We start from the raw sequence: 16,422 nt of genomic DNA on the forward strand, positions 1-16,422 counted from the left end.
TATCCAACAGTCATTGTGCGACTGGGTGGGGGAGGATAAGCCGTTCCTTCGTATTAAAGACTGTCAGTAAACCCCCACAGGCCGCCAGATGGTGCCTCTTCTCTAGGAAACTACAATCAAGATTGTTTTGAAACTGAAGCAGTGAGCCATGTGACTCAGGAGTTTAAAAGAAATCAGGCCAGATACTCATAAACCTATTCTTGTTTACTTACTCGCTTAAAGTTAAGCATGCCAATCAGTGATTCTGTTTTCAAATCGAAGTCATGCCTAATGTGAGTGCATAAACATACAATGCATACTCCAGCTGCAGATTCTAACATTGTGCAAGAAACAATGTCACAGAGAGCTCTCTGCTTTAGGTTACGTGCTGCACGGCTACAGCTGCTGCTAAGTAAATCAGAATGTGCAATAGAAGAGGGCACGGTCTGAAATGGTGATCTCTTGACTGGGTGGGTACTCGATCAACATTCTCTTTAGAAATGGGTCTTCTGGTTCAAGTTCAGAAATGCTTCAAGACCATATGTATCTCATTAACACATAGCTCACTGCTATTGTTTTTTCCTTTAGCTATAAGTCTGATCCTATGAAGAAAATGATAAACTTACACAACTACAGAGGCACACACACACACACACACACACACACATACATTTAACCTGTTGCTGTACTTCTAAAGTTTTGCCTTGGAAGTTTCATCTGACTCTCAAAACTATAATTTGGTCACAAAACTGAGATTCTGTGACAAAAAGAGCAAAGTTTAAAATTAATACTGCTAAACAAAACATTACAGTTGCAATACATATACACTACTCTTTAGAAAATGCATATCCTGTACATATACCATTATTTCTAGCTGAAACCTACTAAAGAGCCCCTGAAAGGAGACGTTTCTCCTTGGTTATTTTTGGCTGTGTCTCTCTTCATTCTTAATGTAAGAAGTTGAGAGGTTTGCATGCCTACTGCTGTAGTGTGTCCTACTGAAAAGGTATGAAGTATTACTCAGGGGGAATGTCCTAGGGGTCCTATATCTATTTGTTTATACATTTGTTAATCTAATAAACCCACTTCATGCAAGTGTCCCATCACAAGGGGCAACCCAGAAGCAATGGTAAAATGACTTGTTCAAAGTAACACAGCATGCAAGTGGAGGGTGAAGGAGTCAAACCCTGTACCCTGGGTACAGAAAGCATTACAGTATCAGCTCAGAAATCTTAATTCTCTAACCTGTCACTCTACTACACTTCTTTACACAAATCACTGCACATTCAGTGTTACACACTCAATGTCATAATCAAGAAAAAGCAGTCTGTGCAAAGAAATATAAAAGGACCATTTTTGCCACCTGGTAGGCCCACTTACTTGTCTTCTGGAGAAGTTGTACTCATAGGCATATCATCCTATGTACTAAGTACATTACAACACTCCCCCATTTAGTTAGCTACAACTATGTACCACAAGACACAATCATATGACATTTGGAGTGGCTAGAATGTCAAAATGCCATAAAAATATTCATCATGTATTCACCAACAACCCACTTATACTATTCTCTCACTTGATAAAGTCTCAGTCAGGGACATTAGAGCAACATGAAGCTTCACCCCTAAATAGTGTTTGAATTCACCAAAACTGAAGGTAATGCTTAAATAAAATATTCTTCCCTTGCAATCTTCCACCACCTTTATGCACATGGTTATTTCAATATCTGCTTGTCCATGGTTTAAGGTGTCCTTTAGTATATACCCCAAAAAAATCAAACCCCATCACCCTGTCACTAAGCAATGAGCACCAAATCATCTTCCCCTTTCTCAGAATCAGTCACTATCTTCAACTGTTAACTTCTTTAGTAGTTACTTTTAACTTGCAAACCAAAATGGTGCCTGCACTACACTCACTGTTCATGGAGTCTCCACTCCTCCAAGGCTGGAATGCTTAGGGCATTGTTTATTATGCTCCAGTCATACTTGTCTTTTGATTCGATAAACTGTAACATAATGTATGTATAAACTATGCATCTGCCAAGCACTATATGCATCACACATAGTTTAAAATGCTAAAAGGCTTTTCTCCAGATGCCAATGAAAATGGACACTGTGTAGTTGCACTTTCCTAGTTATCAAAACAAAATAAACAAGCGAAAAACCTGATAACCCACCAGTTTATTTAATTTTCTTCTATCCAGTGTAAGAGTTGTCTCATGTTCTACATTTCTCTTCTGCTAACTCTTCTGTCTGTAAGGTGCGGGGTGTGGTATGTACAAGATACCAAAAAAATAAATAAATGTACATAAATGAGAAGGAGGTGGAATAGGTTTCTTTGGAGATGTCTTTTGCAGTCACTGCATAAATCATAATATAATATGGTTAAATACAGCATATATAAAATGAATTTTACTCTGGCATAAATGTTAGCAAACTTCATTGTTACATTGTCAGTCTGTCTATAAAGTACTGCTTCCTTCAGTGTTCTGTTGACTAGGGAATGCACTATTTCACTGATTATACAGCAACATTTACTTACTTTTACTGCTTTGATTGTTCTAGTGACAACTGAAGGTGCTGCCTCTCAATGTTTTGATCACTACTGTATGTAACTTTTCATTTACTGCACCACAATGTCTTCACTTGGGCAGTTCTGGATGCTATTTTACTATTTTTAATTTTCTAATAATACCTAAATGTACTACATCACGGATTGTACTGCAACTTTCTTATTGTACTGTCTTGGGTTGCATCTGAAAATGGTTCATGGACCAGTTGACGTTATCCAGTAAGTTAACCTAAAATAAAATACATATGCATATAAATACAAATTATAAAATTCAGAACAGACATGCTTTCCACCAAGCAGCCAATAACACCAGGACACAATAAGCACATTTTATAAACAAATGACTAGAAGATTTACAATGCTGTTATGCCCTAACCAAAAAGAAAAGGAAAACGCATTTTCAGAGGAAAATGGTGTGATGAGACAAGTGACATTGCTGCCTCATTGTATGTCATTTTGTTAATAATGAAAGTAGTAATCTAGAATTGTTTAGATACATACGCTAAATTGAAACTTTTGTTTGCCTTATTCTACTGACGTTTTCATCTGGATTTGTGTTTATTACACGTTTGAGATTGATTTGCTTTTTAGTTAATAATGAAGGGCTAACACCTAAAAGCAAAATATGGTACACAAAAGGGAAACGGTCCAACATACAGGGGACAAATTACAAATGAAAAGTAAATAATTACCAAAATGCAGTGCATGCAGGTATGCTATATACTCAGCATGTTCTCCAGAACTCCTACTAACACTTGTTTTTTGGCAAGTTTCATCCCACAGCTCTAAATGGCCAACACATTGTGGCTTATGCTGACATAGGTCAACTACTGCATACAGGCTAGAAGACTGGTCCAATCATACATGAAAATTAGAGGAAAAAAACAGTAATGGTCACTGCAGTCCTGTTTTGGTACAAAGCTAGTAAGAAGTAAACCCTCTCATCTTGAGTTCAAAAGCATCCACTTTTTTTTTATTTTGGTTTAAAGTGTCTTTTTGATAACCCCCCCCCCCCAAAAAAAAAAAAAAAAAACAAACCACATCCACTTTTTAAAACGTTAATACATATAATAAAAGTTCCACTTTCTTAGCCTGGCTCCATGGCATACAGGGAAAAAGCCCTGACTATGACCTAGAAAACCAGAGGCCAAATAGCTTTGGCGCTAGAGAAATTGGGCAGGGGTGGGTGGGAATGAGTGATTGAAACCAACTGATCTATCCTAGGGGAAGGAGTAGTGGTTCTGGTCCAGAGCCTGCTACTAGCAAACACAGCCTTAACTGGGGACATGGACTTGGCTGTACAATGCTAGTGACAACAGCCTTCAGCAGTGTGTGGTAGGAACATGCACATGGAAAGTGAGGGCACTACAACCAATAGGGCTCATATTAGGCTGTTGATCTTGTGGATCATTTGTAACCTAGCCAACGATCCCATCAATTTACCAAGACATGAATTACTACCAGAATATGACTTAGTTTAAGCCCCTTTAGATAAGGGCTATGGTGCCAATCCAGGGGTTGTGTTAATAACTGCCCATCCAGGATATAAATATAAAAGGGTCATGAAGTTAACAGTTGGTAGGAAACAAAAAAAAATGTGAAAGCACTTTAAAGTAGTCAGTGTAACTCAAGGAGGACACATCCTTGATATTTTTAAGTACTTCAGTTTTTCAAACAGAACCATACACATAGCAAAATGTAACATAGTCAATTATTAGCCTGATAAAAAGTAAATTGAGGCAACAGCTTCCGTGGATGTAGAAGGCATGCTCCTGATTATTGGCCTGGTTATATAAAAGGATTTCCTAACAGCATGGTGATCAAATGATAGTTCATTGTTAATGAGGATGACCAAGTCCCTAATGACCAAATCAACTTTCAGCAGGGATGTCAACTATGTTATAGAAACAGGACTACCCAACTTTTTCAAAGGTCACAATGCTGCAGTTTTTGGCATTTAGTTACAGGCCACTGTCCAAGCACCGCTTGTTAGCATGAATTAGACCCTCCTGGAGAAGAAAAATTTTTACTATATTTATTGGCATTTTTTTACCAGGAAAGTCTAACCAAGCAATGCCCTTTTTCGGCAGAGGCCTGAGGAGAAAAGCTCCATTATACAAACATCATGGACATCATTTGCATTTTTTCATCATTCAGTCAGTTTCATTCATGAGCAACAGTTCCATTATTCAGACATCCTTAACATCAGTTATATAATTTACAAACAGTTTTGATTAGAAATAACAGTTACATTGGTTGTATATGAATATTTATTTTAATACAGGGAGGTATATGCAGTGAGGGTGACAGCTTGAGTGTGGGTCTTTGGACTTGTCAGAGGGCTGGCAATGGTGTGGGAGTGCTGAGATTTTTAATGGGCTTTTAAGGCTGCAAGAGAGAGTCAATGATATCATCATCCTTCTTCTGTGCGCCCACAGACTATCAGTTGAGATGACCAATAACACGGGACTGGTGAGTCATTTAGGGTGCAGCTGGCTGCATTGAACTTGATGACCTATGAATGGTTGCGTAAAGGAGACTTCATACATGTCTAAGTATGGCCTCCTCCACACATCTTCAGTCCAAGATAGTGGCCATGATGGTGCTACCAAAGGGAAAAATGCACTCAAATACTAATTGGAGAAGGGCTGATGGTCAGCAGGTGGGGAGGGTAAGGGCATTCATGAGACAGAGAGAAAAAAAAGGTCCATATGATTAATTCCATTGTCTATCAGTAGCAGATCATTTGACAAACACAGTGTAAAATGTCTAACTTTATGAGCTCTCATAGTGACACAGCAATTAGATTTTCAAGTGATCTAACAGAGTCCTAAGGCTGGAGACATACTTCTGAGCAAGTCAAAGGACAGGAAGGCTCAACACCTGAAGAGCATCTCTTCTGTTCTCTGAAGAAGAGCTGGGAGTAGGACAGATATGTCACAAGTTTCTTGGGAAAACAGGGTGCAGGTATGAAGGTGGCTTTGTTCATTCCTTGTATTCTGGGCAATAGTTATGCATACAAAACTTCCTCTTAAAACTAGTGGTCTTGGAATAAAGTGAAAAATGGTTTTAGATCATGTGTCTCCACTTTTGCTTGATTTCTGCAGGCATGCATTTCCCACATTAGAGAGAATGAAAGAAACTTCAACACTATGTGCCTTTCTGCAAAACACAAAATAGTGAAACGCCACTAACATGCTGGCATACAAGAAGGGAACCTAGCTATACCACTTTTAAACCAGATCTAAACACTAATTTCAGAACCAGCTAAGGAGGCAAGATCTAGCAACCTCAGCTTCATTTTGCTTGGGGGGGGGGGTAGCATGAGTGAATCAGATGATGCCTGAATGCCATCTTTCTGGAAACCAGGCAATATAGTAATATGTTGGGGACTGCTTATCCACATGCCACATCATTTTCACAGCTCCATCTAGTTCTTGCCTCCACACTCCATGACAGTACCATGAAAAAGCATATATCACCATTACAGATGACGGATAACGGAACATTTCTTTAGGTTTCCCATCCTCATTTTCTTCAGGTGTTAATAAATACTGGATCCTGTTAATTTTCCTGTGGTGGTCGTGCTCTGTTCTACATTCATTCTGTTTCTTCGTTTGGACTACAACCTTTGGACGGTTGCTGTATTTCTTTTTTGCTACATTTTCTTCAGATATTGTAGGACTGTTCTTTGTGCTTCTTGGGTTTTTATGAGATTTACTTTGAACAACAACCTAATTTTCTTCCTTTCTAACTTCTCATTACTAGAGAATTGGGTAAACTTGGAAGCAGCAGAAAGGGCCATGGCAGTATTATAAAGACCTTCCAAAGTAGTCAGTGTCACTTCCCTCCCTTGGAGGTCACTTATTAGATTTTAGAAGGCTGTTTCAAACAGGAAATTTCTCCACAAAAGAGGCACTAAAGATAACATGACAAAGCTCATCATTATGACAGTACAGTATATGACAAAACCATTACTAGCACATGCACATTACTGAGTCGGGTGCACTACTTATAACATCAGCACACTACAAATCACAGTAGGCTAATTGGAAACCCTTTGCTTAGGAGGGGTAAATGACTCCAACAGTTCTTTCTGGAATCCAGCTTCATTCAGGGCCATTTAAATACTAAACCATGGCGGAGCCTAGATGGCCAACTGAAGGAGTAAATTTTGAGAGCTCCATAAACTGGTATAATAATATAAGAAAACGTTACTATTTTCAAGTTTAAAACATCAGAAATCTATAGATAAACTACTAAACTACATAAATATCAATTTTGGTGGAGAAATACAAAAAATGTCCTGTCAAGTAAGTAACTTGGAGGTACATTGAGTCACTGAATATGAACAATTCAAGGAATTCTCATCCAGATGCTGCTTTGAAAAAAGAACTGCAATTGATGACATCTACCTTACAGGAACAATCTTTGAAGATGGATGGCTTTAAAAATGACTTAGAAAACCTCAAATTAAATTCTCAAAAACAGATATACTCTTAAAAGAACTATTACAGCAACACAAAAATAACAAATAAGAGACTTCCCTAAATGACATTGAAGGGAGACTCAAAGAGGACGAATTCCAAAAAGAATTTCTGCTTAAATACAACATGTGGCTGCTTAACAAAACAGATGACTTAGAAAACAGGAAAGGAGAAACAACATAAGGATCTTCGGTCTGCCTGAAAACTCTGAAGGAGAAGACATTATTTCATTTTTAACAACCTGGATTCCTGAATTTTTAGACTTGAAAGAGGGACTTTCATTTGAATTCAAAGGGTGCACACAGCACCAAGGAAACCCACTTCTAACTCAACAAATACTCCACCTAGATCCATAGTTATAAAATTTCTTTCATTTCTGGACAAGGAACTAATTAAAATCTGCTTGGAAAAAAAATCACCCTTAAAATACAATCAAAGCCTGATAAGTTTTGACAATGATTATTCTTCCAGAATACTAAAACAAAGGCCAATAATAAAACGGTTGAAAGGACACAACGCTAAAGCACAGCTGACCTTTCCAGCCAAAATAAAAATACTTTTTGCCAATGAGATGAGAACCTTTAATGACTTAGGAGAAGCTACTATATTCATCAAAAACAAAAACATAGCGTCTATCTCAGAAAAAATGGAATGGATGGCCCCTACGCTTAAAAGAATAAAATAAACAAATCCTTGGACTGATGCTAGAAAGAAGAAACAAAAAAAATGATTCCAAGACAGCTGTCCCAAAAAATAACTCTTACAACTACATCACTTGTCATCTATTTAAAAAAAAGGAGGGTTTCTTAAACAACTAAGAAACAGTAATGATTTATTCAGAATGTTCAGAGAGTCCAATAATACTTCACAAACAAAGATAGGTCACGATGGGTTACTATTTACATTATATATAAGCCAAACAAAGCAACATATAAAACAAAAGTAGAAGTTTCTATTCCCCTACTTGAACTCAATGAATACTTATCTTGTTCATTTTTCATTGATTTTACTTATAATAATTTAAGTAATTAACTAATTCAACAAGGTACCATTCATCAGAGTTCAGACTCAAATGTAACAAATTAACATCATATATAATAGCAGTAACAGTAGAGTGTTTTGAAAAAAAATGCTGTCATGGAGACTAATGCCGTCTTCAGTTAAAGTATGATTTAGAAATGTCATGTATATCCTGGTTAAATAATAGTATCAAGCTCTTAGTATAAATGTCATCATTATTCTGTCTAAATATAATTAATATCAATTATGGCTCACAGCTACAAGTGCTGTTTGATTAATCCTGATATGGTGTCTGTGGATGCAGCTGTGTCTGGCAGCTACTACAAATGTCATTATTATTCTGTCTAATCATAGTTACTATCAATTAAGGCAGGTATCATAGCTTTGAGTGCTGTTTGATTAAGCCTGGCATGGTGTCTCTGGATGCAGCTGTGTCTGGCAGCTGTTGTATGTTGCCGTTTTCATCTCCTGGAAGCTGTGAGTTGTGGCTTGTGATCGAGGTTTACTGATGCTTGTGTATTAGGAAGAGACACTTGGAGTTTAAGCCTCGATCCAGGGTAAGGGGGTGGATAAAACTGTGATTTGGGATATTTTGGAAGAGAATAGTTTGTTTAAACATCCACTGAGTGAGAGGTGGGAAGGCTGGAAGAATGTGTTCTCTTGTTGTGGCGGCTTAATGGGAGTTTTTTTTGTTTTTTTTTTTTTTTTGCTCTGTTTGCCCTCCGTTCTTTTCCTGGCTGCTGCCTCACTGAAATGGAGGGAATTTAGTCTTGAAGCTGCAGTGAAGTGAAGCTTTGCTTCAGACGCATCGTGAACCTCTGGTATGCAGTACACAGACACACTAACAGAAACAAATGCTCCCAGGTTGCTCTGGTAATGGAGACAGAGTGATGATAATGCTTAACGGCTCTGAGAAGCCTCCGAGATGATTCTCGGCAATGAAGTTTTTGTTTAAAAAAAATATATATATATATATATATATATATATATATATACATATACATATATATATATATATATATATATATATATATATATATATACACACACACACACACACACACACACACACATATATATATATATATATATATAATAAAAGGGCTGTTTTAAACCACATGTACACATATTGAAGGTCTCCCATCACTTCGTTTAGCTCATTAAGTTGATTCTTGATAAAAAAATAAATAAATAAATAATAAGCACAATTTTACATTTAAAATGTATTTTGGTCCAAACACATTATGGACTTGCACAAGAGTGGAAGTCTAAGTTACTGTGAAAGACTAACAACAACTGGTCTTGTGCAGTACCGTCTGTGAGGTAAGCCTGCTTGGACTTTGGGCATATGGGGATGGCTGATTCTAGGGGTGTTTGGGGTTGACGGGAAGTGCTAGAGAGTCATCAGATTTCCTTTGTGGAAATATCTGTGGGAATGAAAGGTGTGTTGAGTGATTCACTGGCAGAGTGGCCACTGCATGGAACAGGCTGATAAAATGGAACAGGACAAATACTGGTTTGGATATTTTAATAACAGCCTGGAAACACACCACATGAACTAGTGAATGGTATTCTGGCAAAACTGGATGGGCATCGTTGCCCGTTCTTGAAGTACTGATATGTGTGTATGTAAGGATGGAAATATGCTTATAACAAATAAGAAACTAGAAGGGTCTCATAATTTAAAGTCTATAGGCTGTATAAATATACTTGGAAGGAGCTAATAATACGAATAAGCATTACAGCTTTTGGTCTCTCAAATAACCAAGCAACAGCTAACAAAAAAAACACACAATAGTTATATAATGTATGATTTTAGTAAATCTAGACAAAATATATAATCATCATATAAGATGAAGCATTCTGCTGAATTTAGATATTAAAGACAGGATTTAATAACATGGGCTTGTGTATAATAACACTACTGTCTTAACTTGTCATAAATGACATACACCACATTGAACATCAAGGGGAAGCATGATGATTTTCTCATATAAGTAAATGTGCATAACAGGTCATACAATTGCTTTAACATGAATTGTGGTTTTATAACCCTTCTTTTACCATATATAATACTTAAGCGGTTGCCAAGGTAAATAATGTTTTATACATGACTTCAAACTGACAAAAGTTGTTCAAGAGAAACAACAGAAGCCTGAACTTGAAATGCCACAGAATGTAACAATCATATTCTGAACAAATAGTATTAAATTGACAATCACTCAGTTTAACCTTTGCTGAATATACAAAATAGAATGTTACCATTTAAATCTAAAAACTTTCAGTATATGCCATAAAATGGCAATTTATAAATATGGAAATGGAATTTGTAATCACTAATTACAATACGTGAATTTGTTGTTTTTAACCTATAACTTCACTCATTTTAGAATAAGAAATGACAGATATGAAAATCCTTATGTGTAGGAAATGGGGGGAAGAGGGATGCACTGATAATTAAAATGCACTAACTTTCATCAATGTTTACATAAAACAAACCTGATGCTTTAAGTAAGTTAGCAACAAACAAAGTGATTACTTATATGTTGGCAACAATGAAATATAACTTCTGATATATCCAGTAAAATACATTATATTATAAACATTAGGTATAAATATCATTACCGTCTATTTATATTAAGTAATACGTTTTGAAAGACTTCATCAATAAGGGTGAATATGTTAAATAACTGTGTGTTATAATCTTTTACTGAGGTTTTATATATGATGCATCTTACTTTACTATGACTGAATTGCTTGTCATCTCTCTTTCATGTAAATATTAATTGCTTATACAATAAGCAGACATTTATATTGTATCAGAATTCTGTCTAATCTACAACAGTACTATATCTGTTCAAAATAATATAAATATTGCTTGTTCCTATTACAAATATTCTCCATATGATAATTCAATTTATGGAGCTTGGATGTTCTGGATTGTCAAGGTATGAGTGATAATCTGATGGACTTGGGTTTATCCATCAGATTAGGAATGATTTTCAGTCCCTGGCTAGTGTGGATCTTAGTTTTGTTAACTGTTGTTAATTTAAACTTATTTCACAAAAACATTTTAGTATGCCTGACCAAAACATTACTTTATTGGTAAACACTCAAAGTATAAAACTGATAATTTCCTTTAAAAGCTCAAACATATACTTTATAGTTATCTAGAGGAAAATGTTTCATGGTCAGAATAAAGCATAGAATATATTGTCTAAATAATCTAAGATGGATTTAACTTTATCTTTAAATACCAGTGGCTTAAACAATCCTAGCAAGAGACCAAATCTACTGAAATATTTAAAAGTGAACAAAGCACAAATTGTCTTCCTTCAAGAAACTTGTTTCAAAACAAATGGCAATTACAAATGGAATCCTAAGGAATATATGATATTGGTGCAATCCACTTATAAGACGAAGACAAAAGGGGTAACAATTTTATGGAAAACAAATGTGATTAACCCAGAAATCATTTATAAATATGAAGATAAAGAAGGCCTTATGTCATTAGTAATAATTAAATATAATAACAGAATACGGACCCTAGCCAATCTAAACTGGTTCACAGGCATTAGAACAGGAACTGTTAAAAAAACCCTTAGATTTCATTTATAAAGGTAACTTAATATTAGGAGGAGATTCTAACTGTATGTTTGATATTTCTGAAACTACAAATAAAAGACTATTGCATACATCTGCTGTATCAAAAGCTTTAAACAAGTAGGTAGAATCATTTCATCTTGTAGATACTTTCAAATTTAAAGATAAATCTTTGTTTTCCCATCAAGATCACAGATATGGTAATCAAACTAGAATAGATAAAATATTTGCTGCCCATGACTTACACTCTAAAATCATTAATTTCTCAATCACTCCCTGCCCCTTTTCAGACCCAATTCATGTATACTAAAACTTCAAAATGGGTATAAACCATTAATCTTAACTCCAGAATTCCAGCATATATAACCTAAATTAAAGAGTTCAAACCCTGGTTATTATCTGAATTACAGTTCTTCTTAGATATTAATTACACCACAGAGATAAATAAAATAATGATATGGCACTCATTAAAAGCTTACATCTATGTTAAAACCCTAACTTGGTATAAAAAAATAAGAGAATGGGATTTTGAATTATTAGCTCTACAATCCAAACTTTTGTCAGTAAAAGCTGAAAAAAATCAAAATCATTTGGAGATGAAAAAGAAAGTAGAAGTACTAAACAATAAATACAACAAAACTCTAACACATAAAAATAGTTTAGATTTAGAAAAACTAAAAATTAAAACCTTGGCTTCTTCTCCCAAATATCTACATAATTTATCCACAAGAATCAAAATACAATCAAAAGCTAATAACATTAAAAGTATCTTCCATGAAAAGTAAGGGGAAAAAATGTCTCGTATATAGGTGACATTCTTGATGCCTATAGAAAGCACTATATGGAACATTTCCAAAAAGAAAATTGATCAATTAAATCTAGATGAAAAATGTTCTAATATAAAAAAATACCAGAAAAATTAAAACTAGATCTCCAAGCACCCATATCTACAAAGAAATTACAGATACAATTAAAGAGGGTAAAAATAATAAAGCTCCAGATATATATGGCATAATTATGTAACTATATAAACTTTTTCCTTCAAAGATACTATCCCACTTCCATAAAACTCTATTAGAAATTCAGTCACAAGATTTAATACCACCCTCTTTGAGATATTCCTTAATCACAACAATCCTAAAGGAAAACAAATCTCCAAACCTCTGTACCTCATATAGACCTATATCATTATTAAAAAATGACTATAAGATATTTAAGACAATATTAACTAACAGAATGAAAATATCACTATCCAAAACAATAAATAATGATCAAACTGGATTTATATATCATAGACACACACATGACAAAATTAAAAGGATAATTTATCTTATAGATTATGTTAATAAAGAAAATAAAGAAACACTCATAATTGGCTTAGATATAGAGAAAGCCTTTGATTCCCTAAACTGGGACTACTTATACAAAATCCTACTGCTATTTGAATTTCCTGCATCCTTTGTTCATCTCCTAAAGAATATATATACAAATAATTTAGCGTATGTCAAGTTAGGACCTTTTACCTCTGAATCTATATATATATATATATATATATATATATATATATATATAAAAAACAAAAGGCACTAAACAAAGACGTCCCATGTCACAGATTCTATTTGCTCTGGCTATTGAAATATTGGCAGATTCTATTTGTAACAATATAAAAATCAAAGGAATAGATGTTTATGAACAATACAATTCTAAAGTAATGCTATTTGCCAATGATATATTACTAACATTATCTAATGCAAAAGAAACATTAGAAGAATTAAATATATTAATTGGAAAATTTCACTTGACTTCAAGACTCCATTTCAATAAATCAAAATCAATGTTTTTTATTTTTAAATAAAAAAAAAGAACTGCAGACTAAAGGGGATCACATCATAGGGAAACAAGAATCTACTTTGAAAAATATCTAGAAATTGAGTTATGGAAGGACAATAATGAATTAGTCTCAAAAAACTACAATAACCATTAATACAATTAAAATCTCTGTGGAAAAGTGGAACAAAATAATATTAACATTTGAAGATAGACTACAGTTAATAAAAATGGTTTTACTGCCCAAGATCCTACATATAGCCTTGGCAATACAACTGTTACCAGAAAGGAATATACTTTAAGAAATAAATTCATGCCTAATAAAATTTTTATGGTTTCCCAAAAGAAACAGAATAGCTTTAATACATCGTATCAGACCATGGAAACAGGGAGGATTAAACTTTCCTGATATAGAAACATATATAAAAGCATCAATATCTTAAATAATCTCAGATTGGATAAGTCCAAATTACTCTGCAAATTGGAAAGAATTACTAACTGTAATATCAATAAATGAATTTGATTTACAAAAGAAATTACGAAAATTATTAATGCAAATATAGATTTAAAAATCTGGTTTGACCTTTTAACACCATTTACAGTCGCAAAGAACTTTCCCCATAAAATATATAGAGAAATTAATTCCCGGGAACAGAAAGGGTTTGTTGGCTCCAATGCATCAAACAATTTTAGTTATGCAATGTATATGTAATAAAAACAACATACAAAATTCCATAACAGGACTGGCTAACTTTACAGAGTATTCTGTCATATTTGCAAGATTTAAGCAGAATAATTAACAATTCTTAATTTAAAGAAATACCTAACTTTACGAAATACATATATGAAATCATATATACTGACTTTGACATGGGACAGTATTTCAAAATTTTACAAAATAATGAAAAACTATAAAACATCACCAAAACCTCATATTGGAAATATATAACAAAAGGACTCTCGATACAGTTAACTGAAGATATTAAAACAAATATCTTATTATCGATAAAATATACATCCTTTACACAATACTCAGAAGTTTTTCATTGGAAATGCTTGCACAGAGCATTCTTAACCCCAGACAGAATCAATAAAATTAGTTCTTCCATAAAAGGAATATGTTGGAGATGTGAGCAAGTACACAATGCAGATTGGAACCACATTTTCTTTGACTGTACTAAAATTAAGCCATTTTGGAATGGTATTAACTTTCTACAAGCTTTATTTAATGAATCATTTTATTTAACTAAAGCTCTTTTATTATTAAATGCGAACAACGGTCCTCATTTGAACAGGTCAAACATGTATCTAGTATGGATTATACTTGCAATTTCAAGGAAGTGTATAACAAGAAGATGAAACACAATACCAACTTTGGAAGACTTCTACAGCCTACTGAAGACCACAGCACTACTGGAAATTAAAATTAAAGAACTAAGAATGTATCCAAAGCCATTTATCAACAACACTTGAGGAAAAGTCTTATCGTTGAGTGACACCATACAATAATTGATCAGACACTCTGGTAATGGATTGGACATACTTATAGAGTACCTGTATACATTAAGATCTGTTATAGTGTCAGGCTAATGTAAATAGTGTACATAGTTATTTAAGATGTTATGTATAAATACTATGGAACTTTATTCAAATGTATTTGAAAAATAAAAAAAAATGTTGAGAAAAAAAATACTAAACCATGATTATAAAGTACTTCTGTCTAGAATGGCAAATGTGATGCTAAAATTGATAGATAATGGTTTTGTGGAGGGGAAGCAAACATTTGACAGCATTAAATGAATACTGATGATCCAGAGGGAAGTAGAATGTAAGAAAATAGCACTGCTGCTGTTGGGTCTTGATGCAGAAAAAGCATTTGACAAAGTAAACTGGGACTTTAAAAGCAGAACAATGGAAGCATTTGCATTCCCTGATAAAATTACAGGGTTGATTAGGAGGAACATATGAGGGATCAGAGGTGACAAAGTGGGTGGGGTCATCTCTGATAATCTCTGCTTGAGCATAGGAAACAGGCAGGGGTGTCCTCTCTAACCTTTGTTATTTGCATTATATTTAGAATCATTGGGAAAAAAAGGGACTCAGAAATTCAAGGATATAATTGGTAAGGCAGTCAAGAAAAGCTGTCTCTATTTGCAGATGACATTATTTCATACCTATATAAACATACTAAACAACATACAGCAGCTTCATTCAAATTCATTATTATTGACAGAATACAATCACATAGAAATTTCAAGATGGGGTGGCACACAAAATTAAATAACATGGAACAAATGTGGATCACCACACTTGGGGCTCTTTTCAAACCTGGACTTAATTAATACCATGTACATGAAGGATAGTTGCTATGTACTTAAAGGAAAACCAAGGAATAAATCAATATTATCAGGCAACCTATTATTATAACTCTAGACATACAGTTATTTGGTTTACATTTAATAACAATAATGTATTCAAAGAACTATACATTCATCGGTAATAGGTACATTAAAAATTTTGGTCTACAAGTCATTCACGAGGAATATTATAACCCTCAATACAAAATATAAGACCAACAATAATATGCTTTCAGCAAGTAATTAATTATATGAGTATTATTGTGGATATACCCCTTATTTATAATCATCAATACTGGGGTTTTTTTGGAAAAAGTTGTATTAGAATTATTATTTGAGTGGTTATAATCAGATCTTACTACTGTGGGCATTTTACTTTATTTCATTTTGTTGATTTATGTATTAAAATTAAAATCCCCACAAATATAAGCTTTAAAATATTTTTAGAACACTATAAGTTGAATAAGTATGTAAATGTGGTGAATCTATAGGTTTAAGATGTTCATTATGTTCATTTAACATGACTATTTAATAACACAATAAGATGTGTCAGTATTATGGATAACGAAATGAAAATG

At 34.0% G+C, this 16,422-nt stretch overlaps 1 protein-coding gene across 8 annotated transcripts in view; it reads right to left on the bottom strand.

Annotated features, from left to right (window-relative positions):
• ADD3 (adducin 3) overlaps positions 1-16,422 on the bottom strand; it is a 3,087,715-nt gene that overhangs the window by 941,993 nt on the left and 2,129,300 nt on the right. For 2 of the 8 annotated variants that reach the window (XM_044055709.1, XM_044055710.1), the window contains exon 1: positions 1-11. This exon is cut by the window's left edge. The exons of the other annotated variants lie outside the window; for them this stretch is intronic. The gene's annotated coding sequence lies outside the window, so the exon portion shown is untranslated. Of the gene's footprint in view, positions 12-16,422 lie in introns of those variants that run through there. 8 annotated transcript variants of the gene reach the window in all.

The sequence above is a fragment of the Protopterus annectens genome, chromosome 14.part0 (genome assembly GCF_019279795.1).
Source record: "Protopterus annectens isolate FY-2018-M chromosome 14.part0, PAN1.0, whole genome shotgun sequence".
NCBI lineage: Eukaryota > Metazoa > Chordata > Ceratodontiformes > Protopteridae > Protopterus > Protopterus annectens.